Below are 9,883 nucleotides of genomic sequence, written 5' to 3'. Positions count from 1 at the left end.
TGGTGCTGGGGATTGAACCTGGGACCTTGTGCATGCAGGGCAAGCACGCTACTGATTTCACTGAATTCCCGGCTCCTCACGTTCTTTCCTGAATGTGCATCTGTTTTCTACATAGGTCTGTTCACAGCCTGACAATGATGAAGTTCTTTTCTGCCTTGAAAACCAAGGAACCTACTTTTTCTTAGCTGATGTCCCTCTCTCTCCCTGGAATCCCTTCCCATTACACAACCTCACACAGTCAGAGTCAGACTTGAGCTTTGGAATTGTGTGGGTTTTTTATTGTTTTGGGTCTGATATCACATACATCACTGGATGGAGATAACCAGCATCTATACATTTTTTTTTTTTAATAAGCAAAGGACAAGGTTTGGTAGCACATGTCTGTAAGGCCAGGCATTCGGGAGGCTGCTTCAGGAGGATCTCAAGTCTGAGGCCACAGTTGGCCTCATAGCAAGACCCTGACTCAAAATAAAATATTCAAAGTTCTGACACTGGGTGAGTCTTCATGAACAATTAAGGGTCAGAGTTCCTGTTTCAACAGTCTCCACTTAGGATGCTGTGTGTAGGTATGTGACTGTTATCTTCCAACAGGACCTATAGCAGTGGTGGTGCCCACCTGTATTAATAAATGAATCAAATGAAGTGAGTAAATAAGTAAAGCAATAAAAGATCTGACATTGTTGCTGGTTGTGATCCCAGAGATATGGAGGTTAGGTTGTGTTTTTTGGCTCTTGTGTTCTTGCAAGAGTGGATTTTAGATAATACATAAAATGTAATCAAAGTAGAGCAAGCTTTATTGGCCCAGAAATCACTATCAAGAGGGAGGGAGGCAAACAGTGAGGCTTCTCTGATATCTTTAGGCCTCACACCCCCTATGCTCATCAAGTTTATGGGAGATGTTGTGTGATTCCAGAGGTCTGCCCATGGACCAATTCCTAGTTCTTAACTGACAGTAGGATTGCATCATATTTGTCGGTTCCTCCTCCACATGGTCTTGTCCAGAGACACCAAAGCAAAACCCGAGTGTGTGTCTGTGTGTGTGTAAATTTTACTATAACAAAACTTTTATTATGGCAGCTACTATGAAGACAAACAACAATAAGTGTTGGCGAGGACGTGGGGAAAAAGCATACTCATACACTGCTGGTGGGACTGAAAATTGCTGCAGCAAATATGGAAAGCAATATGGAGATTCCTTGGAAATCTGGGAATGGAACTACCATTTGACCCAGCTATCCCTCTCCTCGATCTAAACCCAAAGGACATAAAAAACAGCATACTACAGGGACACAGCCACATCAATGTTTAGAGCAACACAATTCACAATAGCTAAACTGTGGAGCCAACTTAGATGGCCTTGAGTGAATGCACGGATTAAAAAATATGCATTATATATACATAATGGAATTTTAATCAGCAACAAAAGAGAATAAAATCATTGCATTTGCAGGTAAATGGATGGCGTTGGAAAAGATAATGCTAATGGAAGTTAGCCAATCCCCCAAAAACAAATGCTGAATGTTTTCTCTGATATAAGGGGGCTGACTCATAGTGGGGTAGGCAGGAGGAGAATGGGAAGATTAGATGAATTCTAGATAGGGAAAAGGGGTGGGAGGGAAAGGGAGGGGACACGAGATTAGTAAGGATGGTGGAATGTGATGGACATCATCTTACAAAATACATGTATGAACACTTGAATTGGATGTCAACATATGTTATATACAGAGATATGAAAAATTGCTCTTTATATGTGTAATAAGAATTGAAATGCCTTCTGCTGTCATTTAGTTTTTTAAAAAAAAAATTTATTAAAAGTTTAACATGATATTCTAAATATATAAATGCAACACTTAATTCACTTTGCTCTGCACTGAAGAGTTCTAATTGGAACTTTTCTGGGACCAGTAGGAAATAGGGGCACAACATATTATCAGAGAGGACACTCACTCTTGAGAGTGTCCCTCTTTACCTTTCCTATGTCTTTAAATAAACTAATACCTGATAGAAATAGTAGTTAGCAGATGCATACTAATGACAGGAACAGGAAGTTCACATGCCAAAGATCCAGTACAACTCTATGTTGCTTTGGCTCATGCTGGTCTGGAATGGTTCTTACATATTTGATGGTTAGGTGAAATCATCTTATCTCCTTGAATTCTGGAATCCAGTCTGTGAAAGTGTCCCAGAAATTGTCCCTTCCAGGTTAACTTGTGTTCTCACTGGCAGAGAAGACCCATATTGCTCAAAGAAATCATAGGTTGTTGGCTGAGGGATGGAATATAGCACATTGACTTGGCCCAGGCAGGGCTCTAGGTAAATTACTTTTCTGAGAAAACACATGTGGAGGTCTCTGAACAATGGGCCAGGTTCAGAGAATAACTCCCTGACCTGCATGACCCCATCAATCACGTTTGCATGCTACCCATCACTATCAATATATAGCTGAGTGATAGATCCACCATGAGCACTGAAGATAGATAGATAGATAGATAGATAGATAGATAGATAGATAGATAGATAGACAGATAGATCAATCAAGGCAGGGATGAGCTGCATCTTTGAGAACCAATCATGTATCACCCCATAGACTTCCCTAATAATTTTGTATTAAAAAAAAAAAAAAAAACAATCACTGGCTTATAAAACTTAGTATCCACTGGTAGGCCAGGTGTTAGATATTTATTGAAAATGGAAAAAAGTAGAGACCAATACTGTGTGACCAGAAACTCGAGAAAATCTTATTCATGGGCCATAAATCATCTTTCAAAACCAGTGAACACTTTTACCAGTTTTCTAAAACAAACACAAAAACAACAACAACAAAAATCCACTGTGCATTCTGCTCAGAAAGGGGAATGCAATCTTCTGGAATGGAGGAGGAGTTTGAAGGTCAAGAATTCCTTAGCTTCTAAATCTATTCTGTCCCCATTTTTAATTTTATTAATGGTGACATCTTTTTTTCTCCATCTGCTTCCCCAAGTATTCAGAGTTTCCCTGTTTCAACATCTGCCCATCGCCCCTGGGTCCCCAGAGGTTCTGCCTGTCCTGTTTGCCACCCCAACACTCAAGGATCTGCCTGTCACCCCTTGCTTTCCCAGGTGTGAACTCTGACCCTCTTTTTGCCTCTCTCTCTGGTCCAGATGTTATTGGAATTCATACAACGTATTTCAAAGCCTTTTCCAGACAACCTGCCCTGGGTATTCTCCAGGGATTGGAAATACCTGTGGCCACATGCCTGGATTCTGCACCCAAGGTCTCAAACCCTGGTTGATGGGAAGGATTGGAAAATGATTTGCACATGTACCAAGTAATTGTACAGACTTTCTCCCAAGTAATGACAATGGTATAATGGCTACTTACATAGCAGTTACTTTTTATCAGTTTTTTTTTTATTGGTTGTTCAAAACATTACAAAGCTCTTGATATATCATCTTTCATACATTTGACTCAAGTGGGTTATGAACTCCCATTTTTACCCCAAATACAAATTGCAGAATCACATCGGTTACACACTCACATTTTTACATAATGGCATATTAGTGACTGTTGTATTCTGCTACCTTTCCTATCCCCTACTATCCCCCTTTTTATCAGTTTTTTAAAAAATATTTTTAGTTGTAGATGGACACAATACCTTTTTTTTCTTTTTATTTTCCATGTGTTGCTGAGGATCAAACCCAGTCCCTCAGAAGTGCTAGGCAAGCACTCTTTCCACTGAGCCCCAGCCTGAGCCTTGTAGCAAATTGTACTCATATTCCAGAGATTATTTAAATTATCAGAGGAGGTGAGCAGGCTGTCTGCAAACTGTATACATAAATTGATGCACTTTGCAATCCTTTGGGGATTGCTGGCCTGGATCAAATCACCCACCTATGCTGAATGAAAACTGCAAGACATCTCTACTTCTGGACTCAGTCTTCACTTTTTCCTCCCATAAACATGTTTTTTACCTAGGTTTTCACGCTTTGTCACCAAGGACTTTGAAGTAGCCTTTGACTCCTTTTCCTTGGTCAGCTATCCATTCTATTACTTGCAATCAACTTCACATGGAAGTGTTTCTATAACTCTCTTCTCATTCAGCACTGGTACAGACCCTTACTGGCTCTTGCTTAAACTGGTGGGGGGTAAAACAAAAGAAAAACAACTTCTCTCTGACTTCTTGACTTCAACCCTTATCATCAAAAGCAATAATTATTTTCATCAATAAGGAAAATTAGCTGAGCCAGGCATAATTGTGCATGTCCATGATCCCAGCAACTTGGGAGGCTGAGGCAGGAGGGTCATGAGTTCAAAGGCAGCCTCAGAAACTTAGTCAGGACTAAGCAACCCAGTGAGGCCCTGTCTCTAAATTATATATATATATATTTAAAATGGGAGGGGCTGGGGATGTGGTTCAGTGGTTAAGCAGCCCTGGGTTCAATCCCTGGTGCCAAAAATAAATAAATAAATAATGAGCGGAATTGACAACTGAAATTCCTTCTCAGGAGCTTTCAAACTCTCACAGCCTAGTAATCAGTGGAGGTTGGGAAATTTTAGCCCAGGATCACGAGAAATATGTGCTTCTGCATGCATTACATGGTAGGAGAATGAGGCTTAAATTCTTCTATGGATGATAACTATAGCATTTTCCTTTTGGCGAGAACAAGGGCCTCCATTGACTCCTCATTATGCCCAGGGACTGATACCTCATCCCTCAGATCATGGTGGCATTGTGGGGTGGGGGTCACCTTGCATAGTCAGATGAAATCAGGTTCCATTCTGGGAGTTAGGCATGCACTGGACTGCCTTGGTTACACTTGAGCCATTCTTAAGGACACTTTGGCATACAACCATACACTATGGAAATGAAGTTCAACTGCCTTCCTGGTTGGGCATTTTAGCATTAAAATGAAGTAGAATAGACTTCCTAGTCACTGGTTCTTTCTCTTGAGGTTATTTGTGAAAGAGGTTCGTCCTAAACTTATTAGACACATCTCAACTTCTTGGGTCATAGTCTCATGGGAAATCATGCTTTCCATTAGAAGAGGATAAAGGTGTGTTTTTTATTCTTAAGGCCCAAGGTGCTAACAATGCAACATGGGCACAAGCAGACTTTGGTGCATGGGTATTTGGTGAGAAGTTCTCTTCTACACAAATGGAGCACTATCACGACAGTCAGTTTCCAAACAAAGATGGCAACTCGCCACTAATAGGACTGTATTACAAAAACAGTCAATCAACTGGGAAACTTCTGGAGAAGGCAGAGGCTTATGCCCTGGATGTCTAGGGTGCGATGGGGTGAGATTGCTTCAGGCTACTCAGAACACTTTGCACCATAAAATTCATGAGTTGCTCAATCTGGAATTTTCTACAGCTTGCAGAAAGGGAAACCATGGATAAGAGGAACTATGAGAGTTGGATTGTTGTAAAACAAATACCAAGAGGCAACCTCATGCGTGGTCAGAGAGAAACTGTTGTTCAGGTACAAGACAGCATTAGTGGGTTTCCCTAGAGAATCCAAGAAGCTGGAAGACAGTGGGAGGACATGAAGAAACTTGTTTTTTTTAACCATCAATAATTTTATACCTTGCTAAACTGTGCTTCAAAAGATAAGGGAAGATTTGTACAAGGAAAAGTTTGTGGTGAGAAAACAACTCTGCAAGAAATGCCAATAGAGCCATTAAGGTTAAAGGAAATGAAAAAAGACAGAACCTTGAGTCCACATAAAATAATGAGAAATAATGGTAGATGTAGCTCAGTAGCTCAAAATGATAGCTAAATATAGCCAGTACTATGGAGTATTTAGTTTCTAACTCTTTTCTATTTGTTTTAAAAATATAAGTGTAAAAAATTGCACTCTATATGTGTAATAATAATTGCAATGCATTCCACTGTTGTGTATTAAATAAATATTTTAAAAAATTTTTAAAATGTTCAAAAATAACACTTAGAACACAAAAATTACACTTAGAACCAAACAAACAATAATGCTGAATGACTACAAGACTCTATTTTTATTTTTATCAGGAAATACCTAAGGCTGAGTAGTTTATGATTAAAAAGTCATTTAGGTCAGAATTTTAGAGTCTGAGAGTCCAAGATAAAGGGATGCCATTCACTTGGCTTTTGGGGAGTACCTGCTTTGCTCTACTCCAGCATGGTGGCTGTTATCAAAGTGGGGACAAGTGGAAGAGGAAAAATCATATGGACGAATATGAGCCACAGAGCTGAGAGGGGCAGTCTTAATTTTTCATAACAACTCATTTTCTCAAAAACTCATTCCAATAGACTAGCATCCATTCCTCCTGAGTGTGGTTTCCCCAATGACTTAATTAACGCCCAGTAGACAGCACATTTGAAAGGTTCCTCTGACTCAGCGATACCATAATGATGATCAAGTGTCCAAAACATAAGCTTGTTTGGGGACAAATGATATCCAAGCCATAGAAGACACAAATGCATGAAGTTATAGTCTATGACAAAGATAAAAATCAAGACTGAGGGACAAATCTGTAAGATTAGCAAAATTTTTCTATACTATTGAAACTAATTTGGCATGAATAAAAACTGATTGTCATAAATTTAAGATGTTAGAGCTCCCAGCACAATCACTAAGAAAAAATTAAACATGTGCCAAAAGAAGAAAATAAAATAAAAATAGTACACAAGAAAAATGAATCACATATAGACAATAAGGGGAAAATTGATGAACCAAAAATATATAAGTAGAAAACAAGTGGCAAAATAGAAGAAGCATTTTGTTCATTACTATTATTTTTATTATTATTACTTCATATAGATCCAATTTGCTCCAATTTTAGAAAATATATTGATCAAGTTGGGCATGCAGCACACATCAGTGACTCTAGAAACTCAAGAGGCTGAGGTAACAGGACTGCAAGTTTGAGGGCAAACTCGGTGACATATGGGGAGCCTATCTAAGTCATCATCATCTGGGCACAGTGGTGCAATGCTGTCACTAAGCAACTTGTGAGACTGAGGCTAGAGTATCAAAAGTTTGATGCTGGCATTAGCAACTTAGCGTAACACTGTCTGAAAATAAAATATAATAATATAAAAAAGTGGTTGGGGATATAGCCCAGTGTTAAGGCACCCTTGGGTAAAAGACCTAGAATCAAACAAAATTGTTCTGCTATCTACATCAGATTCACTTTAGATTCCAAAACAAAGATAGGATGAGAATAAAAATAAAATATAAAAAATATAAAAATAGCAATCTAGAGCACACCACTGTGGTTCAGTTCTATAATCTCAGTGACTCAGGAGGCTGAGGCAAGAGGATCATGAATTCAAAACTGCAGGTGGTAAAAATAGAGTACCTCTTGGTGGAATGGTCTTTCCTCAAAATAAAAGCTAAGAATGGTAAAGCAGGGGTAAAAAACTACAGGATACAGAAAGTAATTTTAAAAGTGGGGGTGGAATGGGATAGCCTATCTTAATCTGTGGATGAAGCTTCCACACTCAAAACAGCAACATGAAGCCCATGTTTGCTTTATTCATATTACAGAATATCAAATGTTTACCATGGAACGTTCTTTGCAAAATAAGGGAGAAGGTGGGCTTTGCAGTTCCCAATGGGTTATGCCCAACTCTGGAGCTACAAGATGGGTCTTCCTAGTACAGCAGAGATAGGGTCATGTGCCTTGGGCAATCTAGTGCACTCTGAGGAGCTGCGGATAGTTCCCAAGGTTACACCTAAATCTCCATGGCTCCATACCCAGAGAAGACCCTCAAGTAATTCAAGGGTGGCACCCTGCATACCCACCCTTTTAAATTTGCAATAGAAAATGATGAGCCATTATTTCAAGTTCCCATATTCTTGTTTTGAGGGTGTGATAACTATTATCACAATATAAAAAAGAACTAGGAGCAAACATCTCATTCCAATAATATACCATGCAGAGTGTTTCAGTGTGTTTCCAGGGTTAAAGCCATTCCATTCTTGAAGTATTTCCAGTTAGACAGGAAGGATCCATAAGATTGATTTTGCTTTTTTGAATATCCTGGATGTTGTGATGTAACTACATAAGATCCAAGTTTTATTATTTGCTATGCCAAATACTCATTAGATTGATTTAACCTTCTCCAAATCCCATTGGGAAGCCTTATATTTGGCTACAGTAACAGAGACCTTCAGAGTCAGATGGCATTTAAGCCTTTCCTTAAACTTGAGAGCAGAAAGCTCATTACCAATATTTATGACAGAAGTTTCTAAGGCATTCGATTTAGTTTCAATATTTTAATCAATATTTATGATTATTGAGGGCTTTGGAAGTATTTTGAACCAAATTATAAAGAAAATTTGCATGTTGAATGTTCTGAGATATAGCCACTGAGGCTGTAGAAGTGATGACTTAAATTAAATGAAATTTAAAAAATTATAACAAAGAATTATGAGTCCAAGAGCTCACTTAAGTCTAGTAACCTGAGCATGCATCTGTTGTAAAACCTGAACACCAGCATCAGCATGCCATGGCTCTGAAATGTTGACTGCTAGTAAGACAAATGAAGACTGGAGAAGGATTAATGTTCCTTTACCTCTGTTATATCTAGAGATGCAATTAGGTAAATTTCACTTTTTACTGGCTACAAGATATTTATCATCCTTTCTCTTAACTCTCACATTTCCAGTAATTAAAACATAAGGAGATTGAACACAGGCCTGCAGGCCATACCAGGAACCCACTTTACACCCCCTGTCTACAAAGTCAGGCATAGGGCTGTCAGTGTAATATAGGAAATCTGAGACTGCAATTAAGCTCCAAACATCTTATTGGATACTGCCTTCACTGAAGGTTAGGATATTACCAACAAAACCTCCAGGGATCATGGCATCCTTATGTGATTGTTTTTTGTCGATTCTTGGAGAACAGTCTAAAATATACCCACTATTTTTAGAACCTTTTTGTTGTACTAGCAAGATATTTGCACAGTCTATCCATTTAGGAAAGGATCCAAATTCTGTTGCAGAATGATTAGGACAGTAAGGTATTGGCAGACGTTCTGTGGCAATGACTGGCTTGTTATGAGAAAGTCCCATTTTAATAACTGTTTGGACATATTCCTTAGAGTCCCAAGGTCCAGTATGATTGGCTGGTCTAGATCCACCATATGCTATTTTTTCTTCAAAAGATACCCCAAGATAGCCAACATGCTAATCATGGGACCAATATATATGTAGTTGTCCACTGTAACCAGTATAATTAAATCGAGTCATGGTTCTCCTTTTCTGTCCATGTGGTTTTTTTAATTCATTTTGTCTCTCTAATTGATCTCACTAAAATTCCAAAAACTATATTAAATAGAAGTGGTGAAAGAGGGCATCCCTGTCTTGTTCAAGTTTTTAGAGGGAATGTTTTCAAGATTTTTTATTTTAGAATGATGTTGGCCTTTGACTTTGCATAGATAGGTTTAAAATATTGAGATGTCTTTCTGTTATCTTTACTTTTTCTAGATTTTATTCTAGATTTTATATTTTCTTTTCTTCTTTAAAAATTATTTATTTATTTTTGCATTACAATTCTTAATACACTATTATACCCCAAAATTTATCATATTTCTCTATACAAGATATGTTGACACCAAATTCACATCTTCATGCATGTATTTTGTATAATGATGAGGGTCTCCTTCCACCATCCATGCAATACCCCCTCTCCCTCCCTTTCTCTCCCACCCCTCTTTCCTATCTAGAGGTAATCTTCTTCCCATGCTCTTCCTCTCTACCCCATTTTGAGTCACCCCCCATATATCAGAGAAGACATTTGGAATTTGATTTTTGGGGAGGATTGGCTAACTTTACTTAGCATAATCTGCTCTAATGCCATCCATTTCCCTGCAAATGCTGTGATCTTATTATTTTTTAGTGCTGGGTAATATTCCA

The sequence above is a fragment of the Marmota flaviventris genome, chromosome 13 (genome assembly GCF_047511675.1).
Source record: "Marmota flaviventris isolate mMarFla1 chromosome 13, mMarFla1.hap1, whole genome shotgun sequence".
In the NCBI taxonomy this organism is placed as follows: Eukaryota; Metazoa; Chordata; class Mammalia; order Rodentia; family Sciuridae; genus Marmota; species Marmota flaviventris.
The sequence above is the reverse complement of the archived record's forward strand: the minus strand, read 5'-3'. Positions refer to the sequence as shown.